At 40.3% G+C, this 21,313-nt stretch overlaps 1 protein-coding gene across 2 annotated transcripts in view; it reads right to left on the minus strand.

The window, feature by feature from the left end:
• The window catches only part of Tmlhe (trimethyllysine hydroxylase, epsilon), a 122,891-nt gene extending 102,403 nt beyond the window's left edge, over nt 1–20,488 (minus strand). For both annotated transcript variants that reach the window (XM_076919050.1, XM_034486193.2), the window contains exon 1: nt 20,331–20,488. The gene's annotated coding sequence lies outside the window, so the exon portion shown is untranslated. The remainder of the gene's footprint in view (nt 1–20,330) is intronic.
• Nucleotides 20,489–21,313: the final 825 nt, after the last annotated feature.

Genomic DNA, 21,313 nt, shown 5'->3' on the forward strand with positions numbered 1-21,313 from the left:
TTGGAAGGACTACCTACTGTGCCAGATTTCAAGCTACACATAGAGCTATAGTAATTTTAAAAAGCATTGTACTGGCACAAAACAGACATAGATCCATGGAACAAAACAGAAGACTCAGTGGACAGTGGCAGTGCACATCTTTAACCTCAATACTTAGGAGGCAGACACAGGTGGGTCTTTGTGAGTTTGAGGCCAGCCTGGTCTAGAGAGTGAATTCCAAAATAGCCAGGGCTACACAGTGAAACCCTGTCTTGAAAAAAACCAAAAACACCTGGGGTTCCATCCCATATACAGTCACCAAACCCCGACACTATTGTAGATGCCAAGAAGTGCATGCTGACAAAAGCCTGATATAGCTGTCTCCTGAGAGGCTCTGCCAGAGCCTGACAAATACAGAGATAGATGCTTACAGCCAATCATTGGACTGAGCACGGGGTCCCCAATGGAAGAGTTAGAGAAAGGACTGAAGGAGCTGAAGGGGTTGGCAACCCCATAGGAAGAACAACAATATCAACCAACCAGACATCCCAGAGCTCCCAGGGACTAAACCACCAACCAAGGAGTACACATGGAGAAACACAGGACTCCAGCCACATACATAGCAGAGGATGGTCTTGTTGGCCATCAATGGGAAGAGAGGCCCTTGGTGCTATGAAGGCTCAATGTCCCAGTGTAGGGGAATTCGAGGGTAGGGAGGCAGGAGTGGGTGGGTGGGGGAGAACACACTCATAGAAGCAGGGAGGGGGATGGGATGGGGGTTTCCAGGGGGAAAAGTGCACGTATGCAGAACCATTTGATATGACAAAGATGCCAAAAATACACACTGAGGAAAGATACTATCGTCACCAAATGATACTGGGAAAATTGGATGTTCACATGTAAAAGAACAAAATTATGAGGAGCGGGGATGGGATAGGAGGCTTCCGGGTGGTGGGGAAAAGTGGGGTAAGGGGATAAAATCTGAAATGTAAATATAATACCCAATAAAAAATAAAAAAACACATCTATCACTCAATACAATATCAATTTCAAATGGATCAGAGACCTCAATGTAAAACCTAAAACAGTGAAAGTTCTAGACCATCAAAGAAGAACCAATGCCAATACATTTTAAAATACTCCATAAAATAGAAAGGAGGGGAAAATTTGTACTCTTTAAATCTTGTATTATATGATGCTAAAAATAAGTATCACAGAGAAAAATTGTAAAGCAATATTGTTGGTAGACATAGATGCAGAAATCCCCAATAACACATTGATGTTGGTTAACACATTGAAACTATCAAGTGTTATAATCAAATTATTTCAGTCCAGGGATACATAGATGGCTCAAAATTCACAAATCAAAAACTTTAATGTAATGTTACCTACATAACACACCTACCCAACTACACACATGTATACACATGCCCATTCAATAACATACACACAACAAAACCTGAAAATAAAAATCTAAAATTTTTATGTATATATATATATATATATATATATATATATATATATATATTCAAGATGAAAGACTTACAAAATGAAACCTTTTAGATACCAAAGAAAGAAACCAAAGTTTAGACAATGGAAAAGTATTCCCATGCTCACAGATTGGGTAGAATTAGTAATTTTAAAATGACCATATTACTAAAAGCTATCTATCTACAGATTGAATGAGTGATGGTTTGTATATGATTGGCCCAGGGAGTAGCAAGATTAGAAGATATGGACCTGTTAGAGTAGGTGTGTCACTTTGGGCGTGAGTTATAAGTCTCTCATTCTAGCTGCCCAAAAGTTGGTATTCTAATAGCAGCTTCAGATGAAGGTGCAGAATTCTCAGCCTTGCCAACACTGTGTCTGTCTACTTCTGAACCTGTAAGCCAGCCCCATTTAAATGTTGTCTGTTCACAGAAGTAAAACACTAAGACATAAGTTGGTAACAGGGTCTTGGGTGCTGCTGTGATAGGCCTGACCATGCCTTTGTTTGGAAGAATGTGGATTTTGGGACTTTGGATTCGGAAAGCTGTGGAATGCTTTAAATGGGGCTTAATGGGTGATCGTAGTAGGAATATGGAAGACTTTGCTAATGAGAGTGATTTGAATTGTACAGACCTGGCTGAAGAGATTTCAGTGGAGAATTTCAGTATGTGGCCTAGAGACTGTATTTGTGGTATTTTGGTGAAGAATGTGCCTACTTTTTGCCCTTGTCTGGGAGTCTGCCTGATTAAGGTAAAGAGATTAATTGCATTGACAAGGGAGGTCTCATAAATACCCATCATAGACTTTGTTCTCTGGTTAAGTCTCATGAACAGCATTTTGAACAAGTACAGCAAGATGAGAAAGCAAAAATATAAAACATATGAGTATTAAAGTCCTACCAGGAAGTGAAATGAAGCTGAATCCTGTGTTCAAGGACATTAAATTGAATTAAAGGAGTAGTGACCTTGGGGCAAGATCCCACCCTGCTAAATTTGGGTCCTGACATGGTAGTACAAGCCTTTAATCCCAGAAGGCAAAGGGTTTAAGATCTCTGAGTTTAAGGCCAGCGTAGAACACAGCAAGTTCTAAGTGAAGAAGAACTTAAATTCAAGCTTGGTGGACCATACCTTTAATCCAATGCTTAGGAGACCCGCATGCAGAGTTCTGAGTTTAAAGTTAGTCTACAGAGCAAGTTCCAGGACAGCCAAGCTTAGGCAGTGAAGGAGTTGGAAAACAGAAAGCTGGTGATAATGTAATAGAACAAAGGGGCCATGTTCCAGCCCCAGCAAACAGCAGACCACGGCAGCTTTGGCCACATGGCTCTAGCTTTAGAGTCCAGTATAGAAGAAACTACTGGGACAATTGATGCTGTTTAGCAGGAGCTAAGAAATTAGGGGTGATTAAGAAGAGACCAGGATCACTGGAGTGAAATTGAGAGGCCAAATCTTTTAAGTTCAGACTCCATTTTAGAGAACCTGACCTAAGTTTGAACTCAGGTAAACTAAGAGGCTGGTACCTAGCATTAGTTTCCAAGTTGCCCTCCAACAAAACCCGAGCCTAGCTTCAGTATCTAGGCTAATCCCCAACAAGACTAGTGTCTCCAGGTTACACCCTCAACAAGACCATCGTTTCCAGGTTATTACCCCGGCAGACCTGCACTCCCAGGTTACAAACCTACCCCTTGCCTAACAACCACCAATGCAAAGGAGAGCAGAAATTAAGTTTATGATATGACTCCCAGCACCAGTCAATTATATTAAAGGTAACAGTAGTTTCCCAATTAGATGCTTGCACACTTACCCCACTTACCCCTTGCTTGCTTACTATAAAGCCTTGCCCCAATAGATACTTGGGGTTCCCCCACCACCAAAACTGTCCTGTGTGATGGTGGTTCATTGGGTGGATCCAAGCTAGCTCAAATAGAATAAAGACCCTGCTTAAGTTGTATCAGATTGGCTCCTGTCTCTGTTTTTGTAGATCACTAAAATTTCCCTGGCACTACAAAATCTTCTAGGAAGTATTTTCTGAGAACACAAAGAACTTTGTTCCAGAGATAGCCAAGGTTGTACATCCAGCAGCAGCTGTACTTGGTAATGTGTAAGAGTCACCCAGGTGGTACTGGTTTTGAAGGCATGAAGGGGACATGGAGAGCAGCTGAGGCTTGGCACTGTGAGAGGCCATGGAAGGCCACTGGTGAAGGTGCAGCCCCAGTAGCAGTTGATAGCCCAGGACTGAAGGAGTCATGCAAAGATGTTGAGGCTTGGAACCATGAAGAGAGCCTGTGAGAGGCTATTGGTGAAGCCTAATTGTAGTGGAAGAGCCCATTGTATTGGAGATGCCAGTACCATGGGATGATCACCAAGAACAGCAGCGGCAGTGGAGTGAATCAACCTGAGCTTAGAGTGCTACAGAGGGCAGAGCTGGAGAAGTGACAGCAGCCCTTTGGAGGAGCCCAGACAATCATGTGTGAATCCCAGACATTCAAACAAGAAGCTGTAACACTGAAGTTGCCTTGGAGACCCCAAGATGTTCGAGATGCCACAGCCATGGGCTATCTGCTGAGGAAAGCTGCTAACAGGGAGTGAAACCAGCCCAGGAAAAGAACTTTGTTGCAGTCAACAAAGATGAAAATGGAGTTGGAGATCTGAAGACTGCTTTGACATCAGCCTTGGAGATGCAGAGTTTGGAGTTTGCCCAGCTGGTTTCCTGTCTTGCTTTAGGGATTACAGTTAAGTGATTGGATGGATCTCAGAAGAGACTTTGAACTTTAGACTTTTAACATTGTTGGGACTGCTATGGGGACTTAAATGTATTTTGGATTATGCTATGTTTAGGTATGTCCCCTATAGACTTATGTGTTTGAACAAGCCTATGGGGTCTAGGAATATAATGTTTTGTATATGCTCCTTGCATCGAGTGGCATGATTAGAAGGTGTGGCCCTGTTAGTGTAGGTGTCAACTTGAGTGTGGATTATAGTCTCTCATTCTAGCTGCATGGAAGCTAGTATTCTGATAGCAGCCTTCAGATGAAGATGTAGAATTCCCAGTTCCTCCTCCACCATGCCTGACTGGATGCTGCCATGTTTCCACTTTGATGATAACGGACTGAACCTCTGAATTTGTAAGCCAGCCCCAATTAAATGTTGTTCTTATAAGAGTTGCCTTGGTCATGGTGTCTGTTCACAGCAGTAAAACTCTAAGACAAAATATAATCTCATAAAAATACAAATGAGTGTTTTTTCACAGAAGTAAATGAAATATATTAAAATTGATATAGACATTTATGAATTATGAAAAATCCTGAGCAAACATAGTAACCCTTTAGGAATCATAATATTTAATTTCAAAATACACTAAAAGCTACAGTATCAAAACTAACATTGTATTTATATTAAAACAGATAGGCAAACCAATGGAATGCAACAAGAAATAAATTTACATAGCTATAGTCATCTGTTTCTTGATAAAGATGCTAAAAATGTATTTTTTTTTTAAAAAGAGACTGTTCAACCAGTTTTGCTGGAAAAATTGGACCTATACATATAGAATAATAAAACTATCTCTCTAGCTATTACCTTGTACAAATCAACTCAAATCAGACCAAAAACCTTAACATAAGATGCAAACCTCTGAAACTGCTAGTGGAAAGCTTAACATTATTCATAATAACTTTCATAAAGAAAGGACATAAATAACACTCTCAAAAAATTGAGAAGAACACAGGTAAATAGGTAGAAGCCCTTAAAGAAGGAACACAAAAATCCCTTAAAGAATTACAAGAGAACACAACCACCCAGGACATAAAAATGGAAGTAGAAACAATAAAGAAATCATAAAGGGAGACTAACCTCAAGATAGAAAACCTAGGAAAAAATTCAGAAGTCAACACCAACAGAATACAAGAAATAGAAGGGAGAATCTCAGGTGCAGAAGATACCATAGAAAATATTGACATAACTGTCAAAGAAAACGCAAAATGCAAGAAGTTCTTAACACAAAATACTCGGGAAATCCAGGACACAATGAGAAGATCAAACCTAAGGATAATAGGTATAGAGGAGAGTGAAGATTCCCAACTTAAAGGGACAATAAATATCTTCAACAAAATTATAGAAGAAAACTTCCCTAACATAAAGAACGAGATGCCCATAAACATACAAGAAGCTTATAGAACACCAAATAGACTAGACCAGAAAAGAAATTCCTCCCATCACATATTAATCAAAACACCAAGTGCACAAAACAAAGAAAGAATATTAAATGCAGTAAGGGAAAAGGCCAAGTAACATATAAAGGCAGACCTATTAGAATTATACCAGACTTCTCACCTGATACTATAAAAGCTAGAAGATCCTGGACAGATGTCATACAGACGTTAAGAGAACACAAATGCCAGCCCAGACTACTATACCCAGCAAAACTCTCAATTACCATAGATGGAGAAACCAAGATATTTCATGACAAAACCAAATTTACACAAACCCAGCATTACAAAGGATAATAGCAGGAAAGCTCCAATACAAGGAGGGAAATTATACCCTAGAAAGAGCAAGAAAGTAATTCTCTTCCAACAAATCCAAAAGAAGATAGCCACACAAACAATGTCAACACTAATAACAAAAATAACAGGAAGCAGCAATCTCCTCTCCTTAATATCTCTTAACATCAATGGACTCAATTCCCCAATTAAAAGACATAGGCTAATGGACTGGATATGTAAACAGGACCCTGCATTTTGCTGCATACAGGAAACCCACCTCAGTGACAAAGACAGACTTGACCTTAGAGAAAAGGGCTGGAAAACAATTTTTCAAGCAAACGGTCCTAAGAAACAAGTTGGAGTTGCCATTCTAAAATCTCCAGCCAAGAACACAAAGGGAGGGACTCATGGCTCCACCTGTATAGGCAGTTGAAGGTGGCCTTACCAGGCATCAGTGGAAGTGGATGGCCTTGGTGCCTGAAAATTTGGATTCTCCAGTTCTGGGGAATTTTGAGAGCAGGGAGGTGGGAATGGAAGGATGGTGGGAGCACACCCTCATAATAATTGAAGGAGGGGGGATGGGGTAAGGGGTTAGGCATCAGTGGAAGTGGAGGGCCTTGGTGCCTGAAACTTTGGATTTTCTAGTGTTGGGGAATTTGAGAGCAGGGAGGTGGAAATGGGAGGATGGTGGGAACACACCCTCATAGAAACTTCTAGAATTATATGGATTAGACATGACAGAGGCAGGCTACCAGAAGACTAGATTCCAGAATTCAAACAAAAAATTATCTTGATACTAAAATTTGTTTTGAGATTTATATATTGCAGAATACACAGCCTCGAAGCATCTACTCATCAAGCAAGCTGAGCAGACCTGCTGGAAACTCTAATGTCCTGGAATTCCAGCTGGATGCAGTGAAGACACAGTGTCAGAGGCTTATCAATTTACTCTTCCCCCTGCCCCTCTTCTAATATCTCAGCACCCATAATCAGCTTGAAGAAGTTATTGAAGATTCAATAGGCGCCCCTATTCCCTGGGCTTGGGGACTGAGGTGGTTAATATTGGGCTGTCTTTCTAGAGAAAAGTAGTGGTTTTGTTGGAACACGGAGGATTAGCTAGGATTTATTGCATAGCCACAACCTATTGGTAGAAATATGTATAATTGTTATTAAAATGAAGTTATAATTTCTTAAATGGTACAAAATTTACTTTGATTTCAAATTTAAGGTTTTCATTGGTACAAGCTTCTTATTGATATAAAAGTGAGATGAATATTGTTACACTCATAGGCATTGTGCCTGTATAACACATTTAGAAATACAAGGCTTAGACCCAGTCCTTCTTTAACTTTTTTAACTGATTTGAGATGGTTAGCCTGTGAGTTAAGGGCCTATAGCAAATTCATGGCTTTGAGTTTATTGTTAGGGTGTTTTCTATATTTTATTTAGAAATAGCTGAGAGGAGTTAAACAGACAACAGTCCAGATTACCTTACATGGATAGTTGGTTTTCAAAATGTCAGAAGTCCACAGAATTGACTTTACAAACATTAGAGTATTAATGTTCATTTTGATTAGAGACCTGGCTGCTCCTGACAGCTTCCTGTCTTGGATTCTAAGAAGAAACTGAGCATCTTTGGAGTTACTCCAGTTGTGGTGAGACAGCCACTAGGCAAAAATTGCCCCTTTTCATGTACAGACAAACCAATATCCAGAAAAGGACACACTTGCAGAATAGTTGACTGATTATATCTGCCAAGACAGAGTACTCAGTCCTTAATAATTCTTCATAACTAGGTCTGTCAGATGATCCTGGGCCAGAAGGCTGAAGATCAGATGCTCCAACGTTCTGTAGTATAGGGACTGTCCAGGTGTTTAGCGGTCTCTATAAATTGGCTAAGTTTTAGAAGCTATGCTTTGTGCTTCCCATAATTTCAGTTAACAGTTATTCTGGATTTCTGACGGGGTTGAAAACTTATAGTCTCACAGCCAATCCCGGCTATTTACTTTGAGAGAAAAGATTTGAGAGGATGGTTTTCAGCTGACATTCATTCTAAAGCCAAGAAAAAAGCCAGGTTCAGAACTAAGTGTTTTAGTTAGGAGAGATGACAGAAGTTCTGGTTAGTCAACAAAATGATGGACTAGGTATTAGGACTATCTTGTACCTCACTGGTACAAATTGGCATAGTTATGCTCTAATTGTACTTTGAGAGAAAAGTTTTATTTTAACAGGAAAGATGATATATATAGGAGGAGCTAAGGTGGGAGGAGTATGGAGAGGAAGAGTTGGAGTAAGGAGAGGAGAAGGAGAGAAGGAGCTAGGTGATGAGAAACACAGAGAGAGAGAGAGAGAGAGAGAGAGAGAGAGAGAGAGAGAGAGAGAGAGAGAGAGAGAGATATGGAGGCAGATGTTTGCGTGTTTCCGCCAGTCAAAGACAGTTGATATATCTAGGTTGGGTATTGGGTTATACTTCTGATCGATATTAAGTATTACCAAACTTATAAAACTCTTGGTCAACATTTAAAAAATGTATAAAAGCAAAAAGAAGAAGGGAGCATGTGATAGGGGTTTTCTAGGGAGGGGAAATGGAGAAAGGGGATGGCATCTGAAACGTAAAAAAATATCCAATAAAAATGTTTTTAAAAATACAGAAATAAATGTTGATGTAAAAAAATTGTAATAAAGACAACTTAGATTCTACATCTGGATAGCATAGAATAACACTAAGAAATTGGAAACCCAAATGTTTTACATTTTAACTCAAAATACAAAACAAAAATGAACTATGTAATTGTAAAAAAAATCCAATTGGACATTTACTTATAGAAGGGCCTAATCAAGAGCTTGGCAAAATTACTTTTCCCAAAGCAAAGATAAAATGAAAAGTTGTTCAAAATATCCCTTTATGGCAGATATTAACCAAAATGATATAATAATCTAAGTATTAATTACACTCCAGCCAGGGAAGCAAAAAGGTTAACTTTAGATTTTCAACTGTCAAACCTCTCCTCTAAATCAAAATCTAGTCCTCCACTTTCATCCATATCTCTGTAGCTGAATACTTGCTCTGGCCTCCACTTCTTTGTCACCACTTCCAGTGGAACACACAGATCATCCTCTTCAAACTTCCTTTTCCTTGACTCATCCCATATAAAAATGGCCATCCTACCAAAGGCAATCTACAGATTCAGTGCAATCTCTATCAAAATTCCTGCATAATTCTTTTTTTATTTTATATCTTATTTACATTTAAGATGCCATCCCCTTTCCACATTTCCCCTCCCTAGAACACCCCATCCCATGTCCCCCCTTTCCTTTTTGCTTTTATACGATTTTTTAAAATGTTAATCAAAGGATTTATAAGTTTGGTAATGCTCAATCAGAAGGGTAATCCAATACCCAACCTAGATATAAAAACCATCTTTGACTGGTGGAGACATGTGAACATCTGCATCCATGCCCCCTCTCTCTTTCTCTCTCTCATCACCTAGCTTCTCCTCTTCTTCATCTTCTCTCCTTGTTCCATCTCTTCCTCTCAGTACTCCTTCCCACTTAGCTCCTCCTACAGATCACTCTTCCTGTTAAAGTAGAACTTTTCTCTCAAAATACAATTAGAGCATACTTATTCCTAATTGTACCAGTGAGGTACAAGATAGTCCTAATACCCAGTCCATCATTCTGTTGACTAACCAGAACCTCTGTCATCTCTTCTAACTAAAACACTTACTTTTGATCCTGGCTTTTTGGCTTTAGAATGAATGTCAGCTGAAAACCATCTACTCAGATTTTTTCTCTCAAAGTAAATAGCCAGGATTGGCTATGAGACTATAGGTCTTCAACCCCATCAGAAATCCAGAATGACTGAGTTAACTGAAGTTATGGGAAGTACTAAGCATAGCTTCTAAAACTTAGCCAATTTATAGAGACCGCTGAACACCTGAAAAGCCCCTATACTACCGAACATTGGAGCATCAAATCTTCAGCCTTCTGGCCCAGAATCATCTGACAGACCTTAGTGATGCAGGATTATTAAGGGCTGATTACTCTGTCTAGGCAGATATAATCAGTCGACTATTCTGCATGTGTGTCCTTTTCTGGACAGTAATTTGTCTGTAGATGGAGAGAGGCAATTCTTGCCTATTGGCTGTCACCGCACAACTGGAGTATCTCCAAGGATGCTCAATTTCTTCTTAGAATCCATGACAGGAAGCTGTCAGAAGCAGACAGGTCTCTAATAAAAATGAACATTAATATATAAATATTTGTAGCGTCAATTCTATGGACTTCTGACATTTTGAAAACCAACTATCCATGTAAGGTAACCTGGACTGTTGTCTGTTCACTCCTCTCAGCTATTTCTAAATAAAATATGGAAAACACCCTAACAATAAACTCAAAAATATGAATTTGCTATAGTCCCTTAACTCATAGGTTAAGTGTCCCAAATCAGTTAAAAAAGTTAAAAAAGGGCTGGGTCTAGGCCTTGTATTCCTAATTGTGTTATACAGGCACAATGCCCATGAGAGTATCAATATTCATCTCATTTTTATGTTAATAAGAGGCTCGTACCAATGAAAACCTTAAATTTGAAATCAAAGTAAATTTTGTACCATTTAAGAAATTATAACTTCATCTTGATAATAATTATACAGATTTCTACCAATAGGTTATGGCTATGCAATAAGTCCTAGCTAATCCCCCCTGTTCCAACAAAACCACTACTTTTCCCTAGAAAGACAGACCATTATTAACCACATTAGTCCCCAAGCTCAGGGAATAGGGGTGCTGACTCTTCTTCAAGCTGATTAAGGGTGTTGAGATTTTAGAAGAGGGGTAGGGGGAAGAGTAAGTTGATAAGCCTCTGATGCTGTGTCTTCACTGAATCCAGATGGAATTCCAGGACATCGGAGGTTTGGGCAGGTCTGCTCAGTATGCTTGATGAGTAGATACACCAAGGCTGTGTATTCTGCAATATACAATTCTCAGAACAAGTTTTAGTATCAAGAAAAAAAAAATTTCCCACCCCTAGGGGGCTGACATTCTTTTTTTAAAGATGTTGGTTCTGACGACTTTTTTTTCGCTTATTAAAATTGGTTGTAGTATTTATGTTTCAGATTTTATCCCCTTAGCCTACTCCTCCCACCACCCAGAAACCTCCCATCCCATCCCCTTCCTCATGCTTCTATGAGGCAGTGACCACACCTAACCCCCTCACAAACCCTCTCCCATTGTGTGTTCATTTTTTTTATGGGACCAAGGCCATCCTCCCCTACATATACCTCTGGAGTCTTGGGTCCCTCCCTATGTGTTCCCAGGCTGGTGGTTTAGACCCTGGGGGGCTCTGGTTGTTTGGTATTGTTGCTTTCCACCTGGGGTCACTAACCCTTTCTGCTCCTTCAGTCCTCTCACTAAGTTCTCCATTGGGAAACCCCTGATCATATCAGTGGTTAATTGTGAACATCGTCCTCTGAGTGTTTTAGTCTTTGGCAGACCTCTAAGGAGACAGCTATATCATGTTCCTCACATTATGCACTTCCAGCCATCCACAACAGTGTTTAGCTTAGGTGGCTGTACATGGGGTGAATACCCAGGTGGAATGGTCTCCTGATGGCCCCTCCTTCAGTTTCTGTTCCATGTTTTGTTTCCCTATTTGCTCCCTTGAGCATTTTTGTTTCTCCTTCTAAGTAGAACTGAGGCATCCCCTCTTGGTCTTCCTTCTTCATGAGCTTCATGTGGTCTGCGAGTTGAGTCTTCGCTAATCCAAGCTTTTGGGCTAACATCCGTGGAGATATGTTTGTGTAACTATCTTCTTTTGGGGTTTTTGGAAGATTACTTTCTTGCTTTTTCTAGGTTGTAGTTTCCCTCCTTGTGTTGGAGTTTTCCACCAATTATTCTTTGAAGTGCTGGATTTGTGTTGAGATACTGTGTAAATTTGGATTTGTTATGGAATATTTTGGTTTCTCCATCAATAATGATTGAGAGTTTTGCTGGGTATAGTAGTCTGGGCTGGCATTTGTGTTCTCTTAGGGTCTGTATGATATCAGTACAGGATCTTCTGGCTTTTATGGTCTCTGGTGAGAAGTCTGGTGTAATTCTTATAGGTCTGCCTTTATATGTTACTTTGCCTTTTTCCCTTACTGCTTTTAGTATTTTTTCTTTGTTTTGTACATTTGATGTTTTGACTATTATATGGCGGGAAGTATTTCTTTTCTGGTCTAAACTATTTGGAGTTCTGTAGGCTTCTTATATATTTGTGGACATCTCTTTCTTTAGGTTAGGGAAGTTTTCTTCTATAATATTGTTGAGGATATTTACTGGTCCTTTAAGTTGGGAGTCTTCCCCCTCATCTATACCTATTATCCTTAGGTTTGGCCTTCTCATTGTGTCTTGGATGTCTTGTATATTTTGGGTTAGTAGCTTTTTGTATTTTGCATTTTCTTTGACAGTTGTGTCAATGTTTTCCATGGTATCTTCTGCACATGAGATTCTCTCTTCCATCTCCTGTATTCTGTTGGTGATACTTGTGTCTATGACTCCTGATCTTTTTTTTAGGTTTTCTATCTCCAGGGTATTGTCCCTTTGTGATTTCTTTATTGTTTCTACTTCCATTTTTAGATCCTGCATGGTTCTGTTTAATTCCTTTTCCCGTTTGGTTGCATTTTCTTGCAATTCCTTAAGGGATTTTTGTGTTTCCTCTTTAAGGGTTTCTATCTGTCTACCAGTGCTCTCCTTAAGTTCTTTGAGAGTGTTATTTATGCCTTTCTTAAAGCCCTCTATCATCATCATGAGAAGTGATTTTAATTCTAATTCCTGCTTTTCCGGTGTGATGGGGTGTTCAGGTCTTGCTCTGATGGGGGAGCTGGGTTCTGATGATGCCATGTAACTTTGGTTTTTGTTGCTTACGTTCTTGCGCTTGCCTTTTGCCATCTGGTTAACTCTAGTGCTGCCTGTACTTGCTGTCTCTGACTGAAGCCTGCCTTTCTAGTTATCTAGCTTGTGTCTGATCTCCTAGGGGTCCAGATGTCTCTGTGATCTTTTCTAGCTGCACTGATTACGGTGTTATCTCTAGGATGCCTCAGGATATGGTGCCTCCAAGGTAGTAGTCCAGCTAGGTGTCTGCTGTTCTGGGTGCAGTGTCTCCTCTAGAATATCTCAGGATATGTTGTCTGATGCTCTGAGTTCAGTTGTTCCTCTGTGGCTCTGGGTTGAGTGGACCTTCCAGTATGTCTCAGGTGGAATCCAGGTTCCACACAACAGCAGACCTGGCAGAGGTCTGATCCACGCCTCAGATCTGAGAACTAGTTTCTAAGACACTGTCCAAGTTAGAGTGCCTGGGATCCCTGCTTCCTCTGGGTTCTTGGAGGTTGGGGACAGAGCTGCCACCCAAGATCTGCTCAGTGCTCTGGCTCAGACTAGAAGGAACCAGTGTTCCGGGCCGGGAGTGACTTCCTGGGTCCTTGTGGGTCCCAGTTACTCCCTGTTTAGGGCAGGCCCTGCTGTCTGCTTACCTAAGATACTGCCTGAGTTAGAGCGCCTGGGATCCCTGCTTCCTCTGGGTTCTTGGAGGTTGGGGGCAGAGCTGCCACCCAAGATCTGCTCAGTGCTCTGGCCCAGACCGGAAGGGCTCCTGCATAATTCTTAACAGATCTTGAAAGGAAACTTCTCCATTCCATGTGGAAAACAAACAAAAAACCCTGAGTAATAAATCCTATAAAAAATTCAGAATAGTAAAAGAAGTATTGAAATCACTATCTCTGATTTCTAGTTGTAGTACAAAGGCTATAGTAATAAAAACAGCAAATTGGTACAAAAACAGATCTGTTAATCAATAGATTCAAATTGAAAACACAGACATAAATCCACATATCTATGGACACCTGATTTTTATAAAGAAGCCACAAACACACACTGGAAAAAACAGACAGCATGTAGATGAATGCAAATAAGATCCACATCTATTACCCTGCACAAAACTCAAGTGAATCAAACTCACGTAAAACCAGATACACTGAACCTGACCAAATAATAAGTGGAGATAGCCTTGAACTCATTGGCTCAGGAAATGACTTTTTGGACAGAACACCATCAGAACATGTACCAAGATCAATGATTAATAATTAATCATGAGCCGGGCAGTGGTGGTGAATACCTTGAATCTCAGCACTTAGAGGAGGCAGAGGCAGGTGGATTTCTGAGTTCGAGGCCAGCCTGGCCTACAGAGTGAGTTCCAGGACAGCCAGGACTACACAGGAAACCCTGTCTCAAAAAACCAACCAAACAAACACAAACAAACAAAAATAATTAATCATGAAAGTAAGAAGCTTCTTCCTAGCAAAGAGCACTGTCATTCCAACAAAATGACAGCCTACAGAATGAGAAAATTTTTTTAACCAATTACACATCTGATAGAGAGCTAATATCCAGAATATATAAATAATTGAAAAATCTAGGTATCAACAAAAGAAATAATCTGATCAATAGGATACACCCTCAGAAAAGGGTGAGGAGGAGTTATGGGACCCAGAGGGGTCAAGAACACTCTGTAAGCACAGCAAGGTGAATCAACTAAGCAGAACTCACGAGGGCTCAGAGACTGAAGCAGCAATCCTGGAGCCTGCATGGGTATGCACTAGATCCTCTGCATATATGTTATGGTTGTTGGCTTGGTGTTTTTAGGGAGACTCCTGACAATAAGAGTGGGCATGTCTCTGTCTCCTTTGCCTTCTTTTGGGACACTTTTCCTCCTAGTGGGTTACCTCACCCAGCCTGGATATGAGGATTTGTGCCAGCTCTTATTATATTTTATTGTGCCATGTCCAGTTGATGTCCCTGGGAAGACCTCCTTTCTGGGGGAAGATGGGATAAGGGGAGTAGACTTAGGGGAGAGGGGAGGTGGGGGACTAGAAGTCAATGGAGGGGAAACTGCAGTTGAGATATATAGTATGAGAGAAGAATAAATAAAAAATATTTTTAAAAAGACTTTCTGAATACAACACCAATAGTACAGGCACTAAGTTTAATAAATGGAACCTCATGAGACTGAAAAACTTCTGTAAGACAAAGGACACCATAATTTGGACAACAGCCTACAGAATGAGAAAATTTTTCATCAATTCCACCCACATCGGATAGAGGACTAATATCTAAAATATATAAAGAACTCATGAGACTAGATATAAAAAAACAAATAATTCAATTTAAATATTGGGTACAGATCTAAACAGAAAATTATCAAAAGAAGAAAGTCAAATGGCTGAGAAACACTTAAAGAAATGTTTGAGATCTATAGGTTTATATTTTTTTCAACCTACTTTAATAAGTGTTCAACCTCCCATCTAGCCCACCACCCACCAGAGATAATAGAAAAAGTGGGATATGGGGGAAGTGGACCTGTTTAGAAATAGTTTTTTTTGAGCCATTCCAATTTTTGTTGTTCTCAGTCTAGTCCACTTGCAAGCACCAAACAGAAGCCATGAGCTCCAGTCCAGTCCAATCTACAGACACCACATGCAAATCAGCAAGGTCAGTTCAATCCAGAAGAAACTGTGACATTTGCCTATCAGCAAGTCTACTGAAGCAGCAACAACCTCAAGAGAAGTTATTTGGTGAGTTTCTCTCTGACATCACCCCAAGTGAAGCTCAACAACTCAAAGAAAGTCAAACCAATACATGTATGTCATCAGTGAAGCAAGGCAAACCAATGCTCTAGCTCCAACTGTCTTTGAGGTCATATTTATATTCTTTCTAAACATCATGCATCCATGTTTGCTATAGCAAAACATCCTTCCACCTGTGTCTGCTTCAGGAAAATATTCTTTCCCATATCTGATTTAGCAAAACATCTTTTCACCTGTGTGCCCCAGCAAAACATCATTTGACATAACTGACTTTCCAAAGACATCAGAGAAGTTTCCACTTCAGAGATTCTTAGCCATCAAGAAAATGCAAATCAAAACGACTCTGGGATTCCATCTTACATCTGTCAGAATGACTAAGATCAATAAAACAAGTGACAGTTCATGCTGTTGAAGATGTGGAGCAAGAAGAAACACTTCTCCATTGCTGGTGAGAGTGCAAAGTTGTACACTCAATGTGGCGGTTCCTTGGGAAGATGGTAATTGATCTACTTCAAGATCTAGCACATAACCAAAGGACACCACATTGTATCACAAGTACAATTGCACAACCATTTTTATTGCTGCTCTATTCATAATAGCCAGAAATTGGAAACAACGTAGATGTCCTTCAACAGAAGAATAAAGAAAATGTGGTACACTTATACAATGTAATATTATTCAGCTGTTAAAAAAAATGACATCATGAAATTTGCAGGCAAATGGATGGAACTAGAAAAAATCAGGAGTAACCTAGACCCAGAAATATACATATGGTATATATTTGCTTATATGTGCATATTGGCCATTAAATAAGTGATAACAAAGCTACAATCCATACACCCAGTGAGGTTAGGTACAGAGGAAGAGGATAGAGGGTATAGTACAGATAAATCTCATTAAGAAAGAAAAATAGAATAGATAATTATAGTTGAGTGGGGGCTGGATTGAAAGAATCAAGTGGGAAGAGGGGGCTCAGAGAGGGAATATAGGGAGACAGCTAAAATTATAGGCCATTTGAAAGATAGTATGGAATCCTAATTGTCTTAATGTTTTACAGCTGTGAGTAGGCACCATGACCAAGGCAACTCTTATAAGAACAACATTTAATTGGGGCTGGCTTACAAATTCAGAGGTTCAGTCCGTTATCATCAAAGTGGAAACATGGCAGCATCCAGTCAGGCATGGCGGAGGAGGAACTGGGAATTCTACATCTTCATCTGAAGGCTGCTATCAGAATACTAGCTTCCATGCAGCTAGAATGAGAGACTATAATCCACACTCAAGTTGACACCTACACTAACAGGGCCACACCTTCTAATCATGCCACTCGATGCAAGGAGCATATACAAAACATTATATTCCTAGACCCCATAGGCTTGTTCAAACACATAAGTCTATAGGGGACATACTTAAACATAGCATAATCCAAAATACATTTAAGTCCCCATAGCAGTCCCAACAATGTTAAAAGTCTAAAGTTCAAAGTCTCTTCTGAGATCCATCCAATCACTTAACTGTAATCCCTAAAGCAAGACAGGAAACCAGCTGGGCAAACTCCAAACTCTGCATCTCCAAGGCTGATGTCAAAGCAGTCTTCAGATCTCCAACTCCATTTTCATCTTTGTTGACTGCAACAAAGTTCTTTTCCTGGGCTGGTTTCACTCCCTGTTAGCAGCTTTCCTCAGCAGATAGCCCACGGCTGTGGCATCTCGAACATCTTGGGGTCTCCAAGGCAACTTCAGTGTTACAGCTTCTTGTTTGAATGTCTGGGATCCACACATGATTGTCTGGGCTCCTCCAAAGGGCTGCTGTCACTTCTCCAGCTCTGCCCTCTGTAGCACTCTAAGCTCAGGTTGATTCACTCCACTGCCGCTGCTGTTCTTGGTGATCATCCCATGGTACTGGCATCTCCAATACAATGGGCTCTTCCACTACAATTAGGCTTCACCAATAGCCTCTCACAGGCTCTCTTCATGGTTCCAAGCCTCAAATCCTTTGCATGACCCATTCGGTCCTGAGCTATCAACTGCAACTGAGGCTGCACCTTCACCAGTGGCCTTCCATGGTCTCTCACAGTGCCAAGCCTCAGCTGCTCTCCATGTCCCCTTCATGCCTTCAAACACAGTACCACCTGGGTGACTCTTATACATTACCAAGTATAGTTGCAGCATGAGGTACAACCTTGACTCTCTCTAGAACATAGCTTCTTTGTGCTCTCAGAAAGCACTTCCCAGAAGATTTCACCTCAGTGATGCTGGTCTCTTCTTAATCACCATTAATTTCTTAGCTCCAACTGTAAGACCCCCGAAAGGGGACCCTCACCCAAGTCCGGAACTGCATGAACCCAAGGATACAGGAGAGACCTTCTTGATGCAATTGCAGAGGAGGTTTAATGACGAGGGCCCTCGGGCTGGAACATATCTCACGCAGGAGATAGAGGTTCCGACCCAGAACCCAGGAAATTTGGGATATTTATGGGTAGGGGTTGGGGGGAGTGGGAAAATTTGGTGCGCTTACATATGATTGGATATTTCAAACATCAGCAACTTGCAGAAGTGGCTATGTTCGAGCTGGCAGATGACTAGTTACTTTTGACCATGAAACCTTGGACTTCTCAGAAAGGGGGAGAGAAAAGTAAACACCAGATGGCCCATTACTCACTTGGGCTTGTCTGGGCACGTCTTAGCATGCCTTTTCATTTGGGTCACCCTGTCTCTGCAGGGGCTTAATATTTTTATTATGACTATATTTAACAAATTGTTGGTGGTCTTTGCTGACCATGAATTTTTTGTTATTGTTACAATGCTGCTTTCAAATTTTTTCTCACACAACTAAGCAGCATCAGGTGTCCCAGTAGTCCCCTATATTTTTCACTCTAAAGCCATAGCCACATGGCTGAAGCTGCCATGTTCTGCTGCTTGCTGGGTCCCTTGTCCTATTACATTATCACCAGCTTTCTGTTTTCCAAATAACTCATTCACTGCCTAAACTTGGCTGTCCTGGAACTTGCTCTGTAGACTGACTTTGAACTCAGAGATCTGCATGTCTGTCTCCTAAACACTGGGATTAAAGGTGTGGTCCACCAAGCCTGAATTTAAGTTTTTCTTTACTTAGAACTTTCTCTGTTCCAGGCTGGCCTTTAACTCAGAGATCTCTTTGGCTTTATTTCCAGGGATTAAAGGCTACTGTGCCAGGACCTAAATTTAGCTGAGTGGGATCTTGCCCCAAGGTCACTACTCTCTTGATTCAATTTAATATCCTTGAACATAGGATTCAGTTCAAGGCTATTCAACAGATGTTCAGCATCAGCCTCCTGAGGCCATTTGAGAAGGTATCAATTCCTTTTCTTACTCAGAACATTTCCTTCAAAACCAGCCACTCCTTGCCTAGAACACAAAGGTATAGCACGGGCTGGGTTTTCCCAAGATTCTTGCATTACTGTTAATCTTTACATGGGGCAATACAAAGTTTCTGTTCACCTCAGATAAGCATAAGGAGTGCCTGGTATTGTATAAAAGGCCACAATGGGACTCAACTGGTGGATCTCTGGTCACCAGATAAAAAAATCCTAAGAACAAAGAAGGTTATTGATCCAGAAGTTTAATCCTCGATCCCTAGATCTGAAAGGAGGAAAACAGCTGCCAGAAACAGCATAGATACTAAATTAATATTTTGCTGCCATTCTCAGAGTTGACAAGCAGGGGCACTGTGAGACTCCTGAGACAGACACTAAGAAAAGCAAGTGAGCTATCTGCCACAGTCTGTATTTCCAGGAAAAAAACTAGGAGAAATAAACACATGGTAGAAGTTCTCAGACTCTACCACTACAGTGAACATTCTGTTCACACTGCTTATGAAACAATGTATGACTTCTTTTAATATTGTGGTAAATCATGTTTTCTTTTCATGGTTGTTCCATAATAAAGAAAGACTTGGTCCATAGTACTTATATTTCTCTTGGACCTCTGTAGTCATTTACCTAATGTAAAATTAACTACTTTTAAACTTTAACTACACTATATCCTGCCAAGCAAACTATAAAATAAAAGCAACAATAAAATAAGAACACTGTATGAAAATGGATTATTACAATGTTCCTAACTAGGAGACTTCAGTGGTTTTTCTCAGTAATTAAACAGTAAAATCTTCAACTATTTTGTTTTTAAGAAACTTGCTGATTGTGTATTATGTTCCTTCAATACATAAATAACATTTTGGACAATAATTTTTGTTTAAAATTCTTTACTAAAATAGTATTCTCATGAGCATTATTCAGAGTTAACATTCAATTCATGCACAAAAGAATGCCATTTCCAATAGTTTTAAAAGGTTCTTCAAAATTGTTTTCATAACGTTTCTAGCCTGACTTCCCTCCTACAACTACATTGACAGCTTTGCTCTGAGATGGGCAGACATGGGGTACAATCTGACCGGAGAACATTAGTGAAAATGAGATAGAAAGAATACAGCCTAGGAGTCAGTCTCAAGTACAGCTTGCTCCAGCTCTTTCAGTGTTAGGCCCAACTGGCCCTATCCTGATCTCCAGGAAGGCTATATGGCAAAACTATCACAAATCGTGAGGAAGGCCTTGGGGCAAGGCAGGAGTGTTCTCCTCAGCCAGTGTAAGATGAGTATTATCACCCTGGGATGAGGATTGGAGCTGCCCACTGCCCCGGCCCTGTGCCAGGCCCCAAAGCACAAGACTAGGTGCGGTGGGTCCTGGCCACCTAAGACAACCCTTCCCAGACCCGAGTAGCTGCACCTACCTGCGCTGGAAGTCGCGATTCAGATGTTTGCGGAGGCCAAATGCAAGCAAAGAGGGGCTGTACTGTAGCCCTGTCAGTCCTTACGCGTTTTACTACCCAGCCCCCCACGGCAGTCTGACTCCCGCTCCCCTCCCCCAGCCTGCTCTAGCCCAGCAGAGAACCTTAAAGCCCCGCCCTGCTCCTTCCGGCTTTGCAGAGTGGAATCCTTACAGGGCGTGTTTAAAGACTAGGATCCAGAAAGATCAGCCAAGTACTATAGTCCGTAGTCTTCATTGAACAAATTTTGAGGTATAACAAGAAAAAGACGGGTCCAGGATGTAACAGTGCATGTAAAACTCGGGTTGCCTGCCTTTTTCTGTGTTCTTCTATAATCTCTTGTCTATGATTTTATTAATGGTAGCTTATCGATGTTTTATAAGATGTAAAATTTTTACACTGTCTTTCCACATGTCACATGTCACATATCCCTCACTACTGGATTTCCATAGATTCAGATGAGCGTTTTGAATCAAAGGCTCAACTACAGTGCTACTATAGTAAGCTTTAAAAGGGAAATAAACCACAAGAAATGAATACTTTGTACAAAATGAAATTTAATAATAATGCATACTAGAAAAACCAAGAGATGGAGCATGAAATAATCTATCATAAAGGTACAAAAGAAAACACGTTTTTTGATTCAACATTAACAAAAGAAGAAAGTTTTCATTATGACAGAGGCTTTTTAATATTTCTCTAACATTTTTATCCTAAAATTCTTTCTAACTACAGTTGTTCATTTGAAAAAATTAGTATTCTTTTAAAACTCAATTTTGGTATTCCTCTGTGATTCCTCAGTCATTTCTATATAAATTTATATTCTTTTTCCATTGATTCCATATGCCTTATATACCACTTATTCTGGATTCTAATATCTCTTTCTACATATATTTTCTGTGCAGTGAACAAGCAGCCTTTCAAAAGCAGAAAGTATTTATTTTTCG

This window comes from Arvicanthis niloticus, chromosome X (assembly GCF_011762505.2).
Source record: "Arvicanthis niloticus isolate mArvNil1 chromosome X, mArvNil1.pat.X, whole genome shotgun sequence".
NCBI lineage: Eukaryota > Metazoa > Chordata > Mammalia > Rodentia > Muridae > Arvicanthis > Arvicanthis niloticus.